The 15,759-nt window shown below is 46.9% G+C and overlaps 1 protein-coding gene across 1 annotated transcript in view; it reads right to left on the bottom strand.

The window, feature by feature from the left end:
- The window catches only part of ttll7 (tubulin tyrosine ligase-like family, member 7), a 170,987-nt gene that overhangs the window by 104,099 nt on the left and 51,129 nt on the right, over positions 1-15,759 (bottom strand). The gene's annotated exons all lie outside the window — the stretch shown is intronic.

Genomic DNA, 15,759 nt, shown 5'->3' with positions numbered 1-15,759 from the left:
CTACACTTCAAAAGTACGTCATTAGCTGTAAAGCACTTTGGTGGTCACTTTCCTGAGGTGGTCAAAGGCGCTATATAAATGCAAGTTCTTTCTTTCTCACATGAAGTATTTATGTCGCTGCAATTTACAACATCTAAAAACATGGTGATGACATTCCTGAAAACGTTGGCATTTTAAAGCAGCGAGGTTTCCTGGGGACTGAGTTGTGCTGGCTGTAAGGGTCCCCAGCAGAGTGAGTTCAAGCTGTCTCAACCCAGTTGCTAGGAGGTGATGGGACCAGAGCACAGAGCTGATTATAATTCTGCACTAGTTAATAGTTTCAATCAGGGAAGGCACAGGACGGCTGATGTGGGAGATGGGATAATGTCACACTGTGCAGTAGAGGGCCTTTTTTCTGAGACTGAGGCAAAGGCACGTTGCAGGAGCAGAGCTTTACTCTGCTTCTAACAATGCTGTTCAGGGCCTGAGAGTGCTTGATGCTGACAGTGGGCGCTCGAAATGAAAAAAAATGTCCTGCTTCTTTCAGTACCAGTATCCCTCAGAGCGAGAGAGGGGAGCACAAAAGTTTCCTCAATGCAGGATAGCGGTACCAATATAAAGAGAGCTCAGCTTGTCTTGTGATTTGGCTGCCATAAGGTATTTGATGACGCTTACTCTTGCGACATTCTGGTGTACCATCCATCGCATGGGAGATCAAGCATTTTTGACCATTACACACAAGCTTGCCCCCCCCCCCCCACCAGATGATGAGCTGATAATTTCCGCCAGTTGGTCAAGTGCCTGGTAACAGCTGCCTAGCTACGGGACAGCAGATTTTAACTCGGGTCCCTTTCTGCACCTTTTACCTGCTAGACAAAACGCAACGTTCGACCTCCTGCATAGGAAGCTATGACAAAGAGAAGCGTGGGGAGTGGGGGGGGGGGGGGGAAAGCACACAAAAATATAGGTAATGGCTGCAGCAAAAGAGCAACAGGAGAGCTCTTACAGTCCCACCACACTTTAAAAGTCAAGCAAAGAAAGGAATGGTTGCATTTATATAACGCCTCATCACTTCAAAAATGTTTCAGCCTGCTTGACACAGTATATTAATTTTTAGTGAAGTGATTCTTGTTAAGAAAAGAAAGACTTGCATTTATATAGTGCCCTTCACAACCTCAGGACGTCCCAAAGAGCTTTACAATCAATGAAGTACTTTTGAAGTGCAGTCACCGTTGTAATGTAGGAAACGCGGCAGCCGATTTGCGCACAGCAAGGTCCCACAAACAGAAACGTGATAATGGCCGGATAATCTGGTTTTTTTTCAGTGGTGTTGGTTGAGGGATAAATGTTGGCCAGGACACCGGGGAGAACTCCCCTGCTCTTCTTCGAAACGAGGGCAAACGCAACACCCGTTCGTCACCAGCGATGTCCCATGATCCACACGCAACAATGACCAGTTAATCTGCCTTTCTTTTTTTGGTGCTGTTGGTCGAGGGAGAAATGGTGGCCCAGACCTGAACAGAGTGGGGGGAACCATGCTTTAAAGTTTTATTCGAAGGATGGTAACTCTGACAGTGCAGCACGACACTGCGAGTGTCAGCGTAGATTGTGAGCTCAAGTCCAACTATAAAATGAAATCATCTCTTTCCACACTGGTTTCCAGTATGATGATTGAATCAGACTCCCAACGACTGTAATATTAAACCTGACAGGGCGCTGCAGTGGGAAATGATCTGAACAGGTTATTTATTTTTATGCCAGAGCCTAGATTAAATTCATAAGAGTTTAGTGCAGCTGGAATCCCCATCTCTAATTAAATGTTTCTGTGATATAAGAATCTGAAAGTTAAGGATGAGAAAAGGCCAGTCAACCCATCAAAACTCTGTCTGCCTTCATGGGAATGAGCTGACTTTACACAACAATGCAAGGTCAGAGTATTTAAATATTCACTATAGGGAATGCCAAGAGTGGGGACCAGAGGATGAGAACAGGCAATTCAACCCATCAAAAGTCACCCCTCCAGTGACCTAACTCTCTCATCATTGCATCCAGCTGCACTTGCAGGTTATTCCAAATATTTATCACCCATTGAGATTTTTTTTTAATTTACTTCTCAGTAATTTAATTAATGTCCTTCTCACTTACTTCAAAATATTCTGTGTTTAATTTATTGATGCATTTTAATATTTGATACAACCCAATTCTTCCTTAACTACTTTCTCTCTGGATTGCAGAGCTTGGCAAATTCTAACGGTATTCTATTTAATAATAATAGCACATAGATTGGACATCATCCCCAAAGGGACAACGTTCAGTTAACTGAATTGTTTCAGCTGGAAGTTTAAATCTGCTGTGAGATCCACTCAGTATCCTCGATATGAGATTTTTATCCGATCTCAGTGTCCTCGATATGAGATTTTTATCTAATCTCAGTGTCCTCGATATGAGATTTTTATCCAATCTCAGTGTCCTCGATATGAGATTTTTATCCAATCTCAGAGTCCTCGATATGAGATTTTTATCCAATCTCAGTGTCCTCGATATGAGATTTTTATCCAGTCTCAGTGTCCTCGATATGAGATTTTTATCCAATCTCAGTGTCCTCGATATGAGATTTTTATCTAATCTCAGTGTCCTCGATATGAGATTTTTATCCGATCTCAGTGTCCTCGATATGAGATTTTTATCCAATCTCAGTGTCCTCGATATGAGATTTTTATCCAGTCTCAGTGTCCTCGATATGAGATTTTTATCTAATCTGTGTCCTCGATATGAGATTTTTATCCAATCTCAGTGTCCTCGATATGAGATTTTTATCCAGTCTCAGTGTCCTCGATATGAGATTTTTATCCAATCTCAGTGTCCTCGATATGAGATTTTTATCCGATCTCAGTGTCCTCGATATGAGATTTTTATCCAATCTCAGTGTCCTCGATATGAGATTTTTATCCAGTCTCAGTGTCCTCGATATGAGATTTTTATCCAATCTCAGTGTCCTCGATATGAGATTTTTATCTAATCTCAGTGTCCTCGATATGAGATTTTTATCCAATCTCAGTGTCCTCGATATGAGATTTTTATCCAATCTCAGTGTCCTCGATATGAGATTTTTATCTAATCTCAGTGTCCTCGATATGAGATTTTTATCTAATCTCAGTATCCTCGATATGAGATTTTTATCCAGTCTCAGTGTCCTCGATATGAGATTTTTATCCAATCTCAGTGTCCTCGATATGAGATTTTTATCCGATCTCAGTGTCCTCGATATGAGAATTTTATCCAATCTCAGTGTCCTCGATATGAGATTTTTATCCGATCTCAGTGTCCTCGATATGAGATTTTTATCTAATCTGTGTCCTCGATATGAGATTTTTATCCAATCTCAGTGTCCTCGATATGAGATTTTTATCCGATCTCAGTGTCCTCGATATGAGATTTTTATCCAATCTCAGTGTCCTCGATATGAGATTTTTATCCAATCTCAGTGTCCTCGATATGAGATTTTTATCTAATCTCAGTATCCTCGATATGAGATTTTTATCTAATCTCAGTGTCCTCGATATGAGATTTTTATCCGATCTCAGTATCCTTGATATGAGATTTTTATCCAATCTCAGAGTCCTCGATATGAGATTTTTATCCGATCTCAGTGTCCTCGATATGAGATTTTTATCCCATCTCAGTGTCCTCGATATGAGATTTTTATCCAATCTCAGTGTCCTCGATATGAGATTTTTATCCAATCTCAGTGTCCTCGATATGAGATTTTTATCCAATCTCAGAGTCCTCGATATGAGATTTTTATCTGATCTCAGTGTCCTCGATATGAGATTTTTATCCAATCTCAGTGTCCTCGATATGAGATTTTTATCCAATCTCAGTGTCCTCGATATGAGATTTTTATCTAATCGCAGTGTCCTCGATATGAGATTTTTATCTAATCTGTGTCATCGATATGAGATTTTTATCTAATCTCAGTATCCTCGATATGAGATTTTTATCCGATCTCAGTGTCCTCGATATGAGATTTTTATCTAATCTCAGAGTCCTCGATATGAGATTTTTATCTAATCTCAGTGTCCTCGATATGAGATTTTTATCTAATCTCAGTGTCCTCGATATGAGATTTTTATCTAATCTCAGTGTCCTCGATATGAGATTTTTATCTAATCTCAGTATCCTCGATATGAGATTTTTATCCAATCTCAGTGTCCTCGATATGAGATTTTTATCTAATCTCAGTGTCCTCGATATGAGATTTTTATCCGATCTCAGTGTCCTCGATATGAGATTTTTATCCGATCTCAGAGTCCTCGATATGAGATTTTTATCCAGTCTCAGTGTCCTCGATATGAGATTTTTATCTAATCTCAGTGTCCTCGATATGAGATTTTTATCTAATCTCAGTGTCCTCGATATGAGATTTTTATCCAGTCTCAGTGTCCTCGATATGAGATTTTTATCCAATCTCAGTGTCCTCGATATGAGATTTTTATCCAATCTCAGTGTCCTCGATATGAGATTTTTATCTAATCTCAGTGTCCTCGATATGAGATTTTTATCTAATCTCAGTGTCCTCGATATGAGATTTTTATCCAATCTCAGTGTCCTCGATATGAGATTTTTATCCGATCTCAGTGTCCTCGATATGAGATTTTTATGCAATCTCAGTGTCCTCGATATGAGATTTTTATCCAATCTCAGTATCCTCGATATGAGATTTTTATCCGATCTCAGTGTCCTCGATATGAGATTTTTATCCAGTCTCAGTGTCCTCGATATGAGATTTTTATCTAATCTCAGTGTCCTCGATATGAGATTTTTATCCAATCTCAGTGTCCTCGATATGAGATTTTTATCTAATCTCAGTGTCCTCGATATGAGATTTTTATCCGATCTCAGTGTCCTCGATATGAGATTTTTATCCAATCTCAGTGTCCTCGATATGAGATTTTTATCCGATCTCAGTGTCCTCGATATGAGATTTTTATCCAGTCTCAGTGTCCTCGATATGAGATTTTTATCCAATCTCAGTGTCCTCGATATGAGATTTTTATCCAATCTCAGAGTCCTCGATATGAGATTTTTATCCAATCTCAGAGTCATCGATATGAGATTTTTATCCAGTCTCAGTGTCCTCGATATGAGATTTTTATCCAATCTCAGTGTCCTCGATATGAGATTTTTATCTAATCTCAGTGTCCTCGATATGAGATTTTTATCCAATCTCAGTGTCCTCGATATGAGATTTTTATCCAATCTCAGTGTCCTCGATATGAGATTTTTATCCAATCTCAGAGTCCTCGATATGAGATTTTTATCCAATCTCAGAGTCCTCGATATGAGATTTTTATCCAGTCTCAGTGTCCTCGATATGAGATTTTTATCCAATCTCAGTGTCCTCGATATGAGATTTTTATCTAATCTCAGTGTCCTCGATATGAGATTTTTATCCAATCTCAGTGTCCTCGATATGAGATTTTTATCTAATCTCAGTATCCTCGATATGAGATTTTTATCTAATCTCAGTATCCTCGATATGAGATTTTTATCCGATCTCAGTGTCCTCGATATGAGATTTTTATCTAATCTCAGTGTCCTCGATATGAGATTTTTATCCAATCTCAGTGTCCTCGATATGAGATTTTTATCCAATCTCAGTGTCCTCGATATGAGATTTTTATCTAATCTCAGTATCCTCGATATGAGATTTTTATCTAATCTCAGTATCCTCGATATGAGATTTTTATCCGATCTCAGTGTCCTCGATATGAGATTTTTATCTAATCTCAGTATCCTCGATATGAGATTTTTATCTAATCTCAGTGTCCTCGATATGAGATTTTTATCTAATCTCTGTGTCCTCGATATGAGATTTTTATCTAATCTCAGTGTCCTCGATATGAGATTTTTATCTAATCTCAGTATCCTCGATATGAGATTTTTATCTAATCTCAGTGTCCTCGATATGAGATTTTTATCTAATCTCAGTGTCCTCGATATGAGATTTTTATCTAATCTCAGTGTCCTCGATATGAGATTTTTATCCAATCTCAGTGTCCTCGATATGAGATTTTTATCCAATCTCAGTGTCCTCGATATGAGATTTTTATCTAATCTCAGTGTCCTCGATATGAGATTTTTATCCGATCTCTGTGTCCTCGATATGAGATTTTTATCTAATCTCAGTGTCCTCGATATGAGATTTTTATCCAATCTCAGTGTCCTCGATATGAGATTTTTATCTAATCTCAGTGTCCTCGATATGAGATTTTTATCCGATCTCTGTGTCCTCGATATGAGATTTTTATCTAATCTCAGTGTCCTCGATATGAGATTTTTATCCGATCTCAGTGTCCTCGATATGAGATTTTTATCCAGTCTCAGTGTCCTCGATATGAGATTTTTATCTAATCTCAGTGTCCTCGATATGAGATTTTTATCCAATCTCAGTGTCCTCGATATGAGATTTTTATCCAATCTCAGTGTCCTCGATATGAGATTTTTATCTAATCTCAGTGTCCTCGATATGAGATTTTTATCCGATCTCAGTGTCCTCGATATGAGATTTTTATCCAATCTCAGTGTCCTCGATATGAGATTTTTATCCGATCTCAGTGTCCTCGATATGAGATTTTTATCCGATCTCAGTGTCCTCGATATGAGATTTTTATCCAATCTCAGTGTCCTCGATATGAGATTTTTATCTAATCTCAGTGTCCTCGATATGAGATTTTTATCCAGTCTCAGTGTCCTCGATATGAGATTTTTATCCAATCTCAGTGTCCTCGATATGAGATTTTTATCCAATCTCAGAGTCCTCGATATGAGATTTTTATCCAGTCTCAGTGTCCTCGATATGAGATTTTTATCCAATCTCAGTGTCCTCGATATGAGATTTTTATCTAATCTCAGTGTCCTCGATATGAGATTTTTATCCAATCTCAGTGTCCTCGATATGAGATTTTTATCTAATCTCAGTGTCCTCGATATGAGATTTTTATCTAATCTGTGTCATCGATATGAGATTTTTATCTAATCTCAGTATCCTCGATATGAGATTTTTATCTAATCTCAGTGTCCTCGATATGAGATTTTTATCTAATCTCAGTATCCTCGATATGAGATTTTTATCCAATCTCAGTGTCCTCGATATGAGATTTTTATCTAATCTCAGTGTCCTCGATATGAGATTTTTATCCGATCTCTGTGTCCTCGATATGAGATTTTTATCTAATCTCAGTGTCCTCGATATGAGATTTTTATCCAGTCTCAGTGTCCTCGATATGAGATTTTTATCTAATCTCAGTGTCCTCGATATGAGATTTTTATCCAATCTCAGTGTCCTCGATATGAGATTTTTATCTAATCTCAGTGTCCTCGATATGAGATTTTTATCCAATCTCAGTGTCCTCGATATGAGATTTTTATCCCATCTCAGTGTCCTCGATATGAGATTTTTATCCAATCTCAGTGTCCTCGATATGAGATTTTTATCCGATCTCAGTGTCCTCGATATGAGATTTTTATCCGATCTCAGTGTCCTCGATATGAGATTTTTATCTAATCTCAGTGTCCTCGATATGAGATTTTTATCCGATCTCAGTGTCCTCGATATGAGATTTTTATCCGATCTCAGTGTCCTCGATATGAGATTTTTATCCGATCTCAGTGTCCTCGATATGAGATTTTTATCCGATCTCAGTGTCCTCGATATGAGATTTTTATCCAATCTCAGTGTCCTCGATATGAGATTTTTATCCGATCTCAGTGTCCTCGATATGAGATTTTTATCCAGTCTCAGTGTCCTCGATATGAGATTTTTATCTAATCTCAGTGTCCTCGATATGAGATTTTTATCCAATCTCAGTGTCCTCGATATGAGATTTTTATCTAATCTCAGTGTCCTCGATATGAGATTTTTATCCGATCTCAGTGTCCTCGATATGAGATTTTTATCCGATCTCAGTGTCCTCGATATGAGATTTTTATCCAGTCTCAGTGTCCTCGATATGAGATTTTTATCCAATCTCAGTGTCCTCGATATGAGATTTTTATCCAATCTCAGAGTCCTCGATATGAGATTTTTATCCAATCTCAGAGTCCTCGATATGAGATTTTTATCCAGTCTCAGTGTCCTCGATATGAGATTTTTATCCAATCTCAGTGTCCTCGATATGAGATTTTTATCTAATCTCAGTGTCCTCGATATGAGATTTTTATCCAATCTCAGTGTCCTCGATATGAGATTTTTATCCAATCTCAGTGTCCTCGATATGAGATTTTTATCCAATCTCAGTGTCCTCGATATGAAACTTTTATCCGATCTCACTGTCCTCGATATGAGATTTTTATCTAGTTTCAGTGTCAGCTATGATATCTTTAACTAATCACAGTGTCCTCTATGTGAGCGTTTCAGCTAGTTACAATATCCTCTACGAGATTTTTATCTCGCCTCAGTGTTGTCTATTTGAGATTTTGCTGTGGATTAAGATTGAGTTTTCTCCAAAGCAATAACGTCTGTGCAACGAGGAAAGCTCCTCTACGCTGTTAGTGTTTCATGAAACTGATCCAAGTGCACATGCATGCAATCGTCAGATCACACATGGGCGAACTTGAAACTGTGCACGGATGCGCACGACATTTTTATTAAATGCAGCAATTATAAACCGGAAACAAAACCTGGTCTGATGAAAGATCATCGGCCTGAAACGTTCACTCTGTTTCTCTCTCCACAGGTGCTGCCTGACCCACTGAGTATTCCAACATAGTCTGTTTTAATTAAAAATACGGACTTTTTCAAAATTACCGGGCAGCCACCCTTTAAACCAGGCGTGTGATCACCGTAGTGTGAATTGCCCATAGTGACTTGGTGTTACCTTATCACGGTGGGTGGGGCGAGTATTGGCCAATGAATCACAGAAATATAAGCAATACAAACTGGGATCACTTTTATATGTATAAATTGGGAATCATTTTCTGAGTATAGCCTTCCAGCAGGGAGCCCACCATTTTCTGATATGCACAATGGCGGTACGATGCACTTGCACTCTGCAATGAACTCATCCCATATATGGAGATCAAACATGAGTCGACATCTCAAAGTATGGCCCTACATCCGCATTAGTAACATCAATATTTCAATATGGCTTAAAAACTTGCGTGCGCAAAGTAATGACTAGGCCAATCCATGGGTTTGTTTCTACATGGCTTCTCATTGAACACTTTCATTTGTTAGATATAAAAATATTGGAGATGGGGGAAGAAAGGCTGTTTGATTGATAGTCAAGAATCATCCAATTGGGTAACGAAGAGTCTTTTCGCTTTCCAATTGGCCGTAGGACGACCAATGGCGGGAGCGTGGGGGGGGGGGGGGGGCGGGTGGTTGGAGGTTAGAGGTCATATGATGAAAACTCCAGGAATCGGTCTCACCAGAGCTGCCGACCCTAGTCTAACCCTACCAGAGCATTCTCCACCAAACCACCACCAACGTGGAAGAGGCCACGAGGCAGTCCCAGAATGAGGTGGGTTGACAAAATAAAAGTGTTCCTTAACAGGAGGCAATAATTTGTAGCGGAGAGTCAGATGTGGTAGGGATAACTAAGACATGGCTACATAAAGAACAGGACTGACAGTTAAATATTGCAGGACATAACATATTTAGAACGGATAGGGAAGGAAGAAGGGGATGGGGTCGTTGTACTAATTAGTGACAACATAATAGCAATAAAAAAAGGGACATAAGTAACATTAAGATAGAAACGGAATCCATATGGATTGAGACAAAGGATAAGAAGGGATCGATCATGTTAATAGGGATATTCTACAGACCTCCTAATAGTGAAAGGGAAGTGGAGGTTAAAATATGTAGGCTAATCTATGAAATGAGTAAAAAACATTGAATAATATTCACAGGAGATTTCAATTGAAACTAGCAAGAAGGGGGAAAGGGGAATGGAGTTTTTTAAGTGTGTACTCGACACCTTTCTTACCCAGTATGTGAGAAGCTGAACAAGAGAGGAATCACTGCTGGATCTAGTAATGGGAAATGAACCAGGGCAGATAGGAGAAGTAAGCATAGGGGAACATCTAGGAAATAGCGATCATAACATAATAAGGTTTAAAATAATGATCGAGAAAGATATGAGTACGACAAAGACCAAAGTAATAAATTGGAAAAAAAGCTAATTTTGAGGGGGTGAGAATGGAACTAGGGAAGGTAAACTGGAAAAAAATTTCGACAGGTAAAGAAATAGAATAGCAGTGGGAAATAGTTAAAGCGGTGATCGAGTTCAGGAGAAATATATTCTTCTAAAAAACAAGAAAAAACTAGTGAAACACCAGAGAAGAATAAGGAGATAAGGGTAAAACTGAAACTGAAGAAAAAGGCATACTGTAAGTACATAGACAATAAAGGAGAGGATGACAAAAAGGAATAAAAAGAGGTTAGGAAGAAGCCAAAAAAACAACTAGGAAAGCAAAGAGGAACCAAGAGATTAAATTATCAAGGAATATAAAAAGAGAGCAGAGCTATGCGAGATCGGAGGGGGATAAAGGAGGGCCCGAGAGCGGGAGAGCTGAGCTAAGCGAGATCGGAGGGGGATAAAGGAGGGCCCGAGAGCGGGAGAGCTGAGTGAGATCGGAGGGGGATAAAGGAGGGCCCGAGAGCGGGAGAGCTGAGTGAGATCGGAGGGGGATAAAGGAGGGCCCGAGAGCGGGAGAGCTGAGTGAGATCGGAGGGGGATAAAGGAGGGCCCGAGAGCGGGAGAGCTGAGCTAAGCGAGATCGGAGGGGGATAAAGGAGGGCCCGAGAGCGGGAGAGCTGAGCTAAGCGAGATCGGAGGGGGATAAAGGAGGGCCCGAGAGCGGGAGAGCTGAGCTAAGCGAGATCGGAGGGGGATAAAGGAGGGCCCGAGAGCGGGAGAGCTGAGCTAAGGGAGATCGGAGGGGGATAAAGGAGGGCCCGAGAGCGGGAGAGCTGAGCTAAGGGAGATCGGAGGGGGATAAAGGAGGGCCCGAGAGCGGGAGAGCTGAGCTAAGCGAGATCGGAGGGGGATAAAGGAGGGCCCGAGAGCGGGAGAGCTGAGCTAAGCGAGATCGGAGGGGGATAAAGTAGGGCACGAGAGCGGGAGAGCTGAGCTAAGCGAGATCGGAGGGGGATAAAGTAGGGCACGAGAGCGAGAGAGCTGAGCTCAGGGAGATCGGAGGGGGATAAAGGAGGGCACGAGAGCGAGAGAGCTGAGTGAGATCGGAGGGGGATAAAGGAGGGCCCGAGAGCGGGAGAGCTGAGCTAAGCGAGATCGGAGGGGGATAAAGGAGGGCCCGAGAGCGGGAGAGCTGAGCTAAGGGAGATCGGAGGGGGATAAAGGAGGGCCCGAGAGCGGGAGAGCTGAGTGAGATCGGAGGCGGATAAAGGAGGGCCCGAGAGCGGGAGAGCTGAGTGAGATCGGAGGCGGACAAAGGAGGGCCCGAGAGCGGGAGAGCTGAGCTCAAGGAGATCGGAGGGGGATAAAGGAGGGCCCGAGAGCGGGAGAGCTGAGCTAAGGGAGATCGGAGGGGGATAAAGGAGGGCCCGAGAGCGGGAGAGCTGAGCTAAGGGAGATCGGAGGGGGATAAAGGAGGGCCCGAGAGCGGGAGAGCTGAGCTAAGGGAGATCGGAGGCAGATAAAGGAGGGCCCGAGAGCGGGAGAGCTGAGCTCAGGGAGATCGGAGGGGGATAAAGGAGGGCCCGAGAGCGAGAGAGCTGAGCTAAGGGAGATCGGAGGGGGATAAAGAGGGCCCGAGAGCGGGAGAGCTGAGCTAAGCGAGATCGGAGGGGGATAAAGGAGGGCCCGAGAGCGGGAGAGCTGAGGGAGATCGGAGGGGGATAAAGAGGGCCCGAGAGCGGGAGAGCTGAGCTAAGCGAGATCGGAGGGGGATAAAGGAGGGCCCGAGAGCAGGAGAGCTGAGCTAAGGGAGATCGGAGGGGGATAAAGGAGGGCCCGAGAGCGGGAGAGCCGAGCTAAGGGAGATCGGAGGGGGATAAAGGAGGGCCCGAGAGCGGGAGAGCTGAGCTAAGGGAGATCGGAGGGGGATAAAGGAGGGCCCGAGAACGGGAGAGCTGAGCTAAGGGAGATCGGAGGGGGATAAAGGAGGGCCCGAGAGCGGGAGAGCTGAGCTCAGGGAGATCGGAGGGGGATAAAGGAGGGCCCGAGAGCAGGAGAGCTGAGCTCAGGGAGATCGGAGGGGGATAAAGGAGGGCCCGAGAGTGGGAGAGCTGAGCTAAGGGAGATCGGAGGGGAATAAAGGAGGGCCCGAGAGCGGGAGAGCTGAGCTAAGGGAGATCGGAGGGGGATAAAGGAGGGCCCCAGAGTGGGAGAGCTGAGCTAAGGGAGATCGGAGGGGGATAAAGGAGGGCCCGAGAGCGGGAGAGCTGAGCTAAGGGAGATCGGAGGGGGATAAAGGAGGGCCCGAGAGCAGGAGAGCTGAGCTAAGGGAGATCGGAGGGGGATAAAGGAGGGCCCGAGAGCGGGAGAGCTGAGCTAAGGGAGATCGGAGGGGGGATAAAGGAGGGCCCGAGAGCGGGAGAGCTGAGCTAAGGGAGATCGGAGGGGGGATAAAGGAGGGCCCGAGAGCGGGAGAGCTGAGCTAAGGGAGATCGGAGGGGGATAAAGGAGGGCCCGAGAGCGGGAGAGCTGAGCTAAGGGAGATCGGAGGGGGATAAAGGAGGGCCCGAGAGCGGGAGAGCCGAGCTAAGGGAGATCGGAGGGGGATAAAGGAGGGCCCGAGAGCGGGAGAGCTGAGCTAAGGGAGATCGGAGGGGGATAAAGGAGGGCCCGAGAGCGGGAGAGCTGAGCTAAGGGAGATCGGAGGGGGATAAAGGAGGGCCCGAGAGCGGGAGAGCTGAGCTAAGGGAGATCGGAGGGGGATAAAGGAGGGCCCGAGAGCGGGAGAGCTGAGCTAAGGGAGATCGGAGGGGGATAAAGGAGGGCCCGAGAGCGGGAGAGCTGAGCTCAGGGAGATCGGAGGGGGATAAAGGAGGGCCCGAGAACGGGAGAGCTGAGCTAGGGGAGATCGGAGGGGGATAAAGGAGGGCCCGAGAGCGGGAGAGCTGAGCTCAGGGAGATCGGAGGGGGATAAAGGAGGGCCCGAGAGCGGGAGAGCTGAGCTAAGGGAGATCGGAGGCGGATAAAGGAGGGCCCGAGAGCGGGAGAGCCGAGCTAAGGGAGATCGGAGGGGGATAAAGGAGGGCCCGAGAGCGGGAGAGCTGAGCTAAGGGAGATCGGAGGGGGATAAAGGAGGGCCCGAGAGCGGGAGAGCTGAGCTAAGGGAGATCGGAGGGGGATAAAGGAGGGCCCGAGAGCGGGAGAGCTGAGTGAGATCGGAGGGGGATAAAGGAGGGCCCGAGAGCGGGAGAGCTGAGCTCAGGGAGATCGGAGGGGGATAAAGGAGGGCCCGAGAACGGGAGAGCTGAGCTAGGGGAGATCGGAGGGGGATAAAGGAGGGCCCGAGAGCGGGAGAGCTGAGCTAAGCGAGATCGGAGGGGGATAAAGGAGGGCCCGAGAGCGAGAGAGCCGAGCTCAGGGAGATCGGAGGGGGATAAAGGAGGGCCCGAGAGCGGGAGAGCTGAGCTAAGGGAGATCGGAGGGGGATAAAGGAGGGCCCGAGAGCGGGAGAGCTGAGCTAAGGGAGATCGGAGGGGGATAAAGGAGGGCCCGAGAGCGGGAGAGCTGAGCTCAGGGAGATCGGAGGGGGATAAAGGAGGGCCCGAGAGCGGGAGAGCTGAGCTAAGGGAGATCGGAGGCGGATAAAGGAGGGCCCGAGAGCGGGAGAGCTGAGCTAAGGGAGATCGGAGGGGGATAAAGGAGGGCCCGAGAGCGGGAGAGCTGAGCTAAGGGAGATCGGAGGGGGATAAAGGAGGGCCCGAGAGCGGGAGAGCTGAGCTCAGGGAGATCGGAGGGGGATAAAGGAGGGCCCGAGAGCGGGAGAGCTGAGCTAAGGGAGATCGGAGGCGGATAAAGGAGGGCCCGAGAGCGGGAGAGCTGAGCTAAGGGAGATCGGAGGGGGATAAAGGAGGGCCCGAGAGCGGGAGAGCTGAGCTCAGGGAGATCGGAGGGGGATAAAGGAGGGCCCGAGAGCGGGAGAGCTGAGCTAAGGGAGATCGGAGGGGGATAAAGGAGGGCCCGAGAGCGGGAGAGCTGAGCTCAGGGAGATCGGAGGGGGATAAAGGAGGGCCCGAGAGCGGGAGAGCTGAGCTAAGGGAGATCGGAGGGGGATAAAGGAGGGCCCGAGAGCGGGAGAGCTGAGCTCAGGGAGATCGGAGGGGGATAAAGGAGGGCCCGAGAACGGGAGAGCTGAGCTAGGGGAGATCGGAGGGGGATAAAGGAGGGCCCGAGAGCGGGAGAGCTGAGCTAAGGGAGATCGGAGGTGGATAAAGGAGGGCCCGAGAGCGGGAGAGCTGAGCTCAGGGAGATCGGAGGGGGATAAAGGAGGGCCCGAGAGTGGGAGAGCTGAGCTAAGGGAGATCGGAGGGGGATAAAGGAGGGCCCGAGAGCGGGAGAGCTGAGCGAAGGGAGATCGGAGGGGGATAAAGGAGGGCCCGAGAGCGGGAGAGCTGAGCTAAGGGAGATCGGAGGCGGATAAAGGAGGGCCCGAGAGCGGGAGAGCTGAGCTAAGGGAGATCGGAGGGGGATAAAGGAGGGCCCGAGAGCGGGAGAGCCGAGCTAAGGGAGATCGGAGGGGGATAAAGGAGGGCCCGAGAGCGGGAGAGCTGAGCTAAGGGAGATCGGAGGGGGATAAAGGAGGGCCCGAGAGCGGGAGAGCTGAGCTCAGGGAGATCGGAGGGGGATAAAGGAGGGCCCGAGAGCAGGAGAGCTGAGCTAAGGGAGATCGGAGGGGGATAAAGGAGGGCCCGAGAGCGGGAGAGCTGAGCTAAGCGAGATCGGAGGGGGATAAAGGAGGGCCCGAGAGCGGGAGAGCTGAGCTAAGGGAGATCGGAGGGGGATAAAGGAGGGCCCGAGAGCGGGAGAGCTGAGCTAAGCGAGATCGGAGGGGGATAAAGGAGGGCCCGAGAGCGGGAGAGCTGAGCTAAGGGAGATCGGAGGGGGATAAAGGAGGGCCCGAGAGCAGGAGAGCTGAGCTAAGGGAGATCGGAGGGGGATAAAGGAGGGCCCGAGAGCGGGAGAGCTGAGCTAAGGGAGATCGGAGGGGGATAAAGGAGGGCCCGAGAGCAGGAGAGCTGAGCTAAGGGAGATCGGAGGGGGATAAAGGAGGGCCCGAGAGCGGGAGAGCTGAGCTAAGGGAGATCGGAGGGGGATAAAGGAGGGCCCGAGAGCTGAGCTGAGCTAAGGGAGATCGGAGGGGGATAAAGGAGGGCCCGAGAGCGGGAGAGCTGAGCTAAGGGAGATCGGAGGGGGATAAAGGAGGGCCCGAGAGCGGGAGAGCTGAGCTAAGGGAGATCGGAGGGGGATAAAGGAGGGCCCGAGAGCGGGAGAGCTGAGCTAAGGGAGATCGGAGGGGGATAAAGGAGGGCCCGAGAACGGGAGAGCTGAGCTAAGGGAGATCGGAGGTGGATAAAGGAGGGCCCGAGAGCGGGGGAGCTGAGCTAAGGGAGATCGGAGGGGGATAAAGGAGGGCCCGAGAGCGGGGGAGCTGAGCTAAGGGAGATCGGAGGGGGATAAAGGAGGGCCCGAGAGCGGGAGAGCTGAGCTAAGGGAGATCGGAGGGGGATAAAGGAGGGCCCGAGAGCGGGAGAGCTGAGCTAAGGGAGATCGGAGGGGGATAAAGGAGGGCCCGAGAGCA

Source organism: Heptranchias perlo, chromosome 9 (genome assembly GCF_035084215.1).
Source record: "Heptranchias perlo isolate sHepPer1 chromosome 9, sHepPer1.hap1, whole genome shotgun sequence".
Lineage (NCBI taxonomy): Eukaryota > Metazoa > Chordata > Chondrichthyes > Hexanchiformes > Hexanchidae > Heptranchias > Heptranchias perlo.
This window is presented reverse-complemented; position numbering and strand designations above follow the sequence as displayed.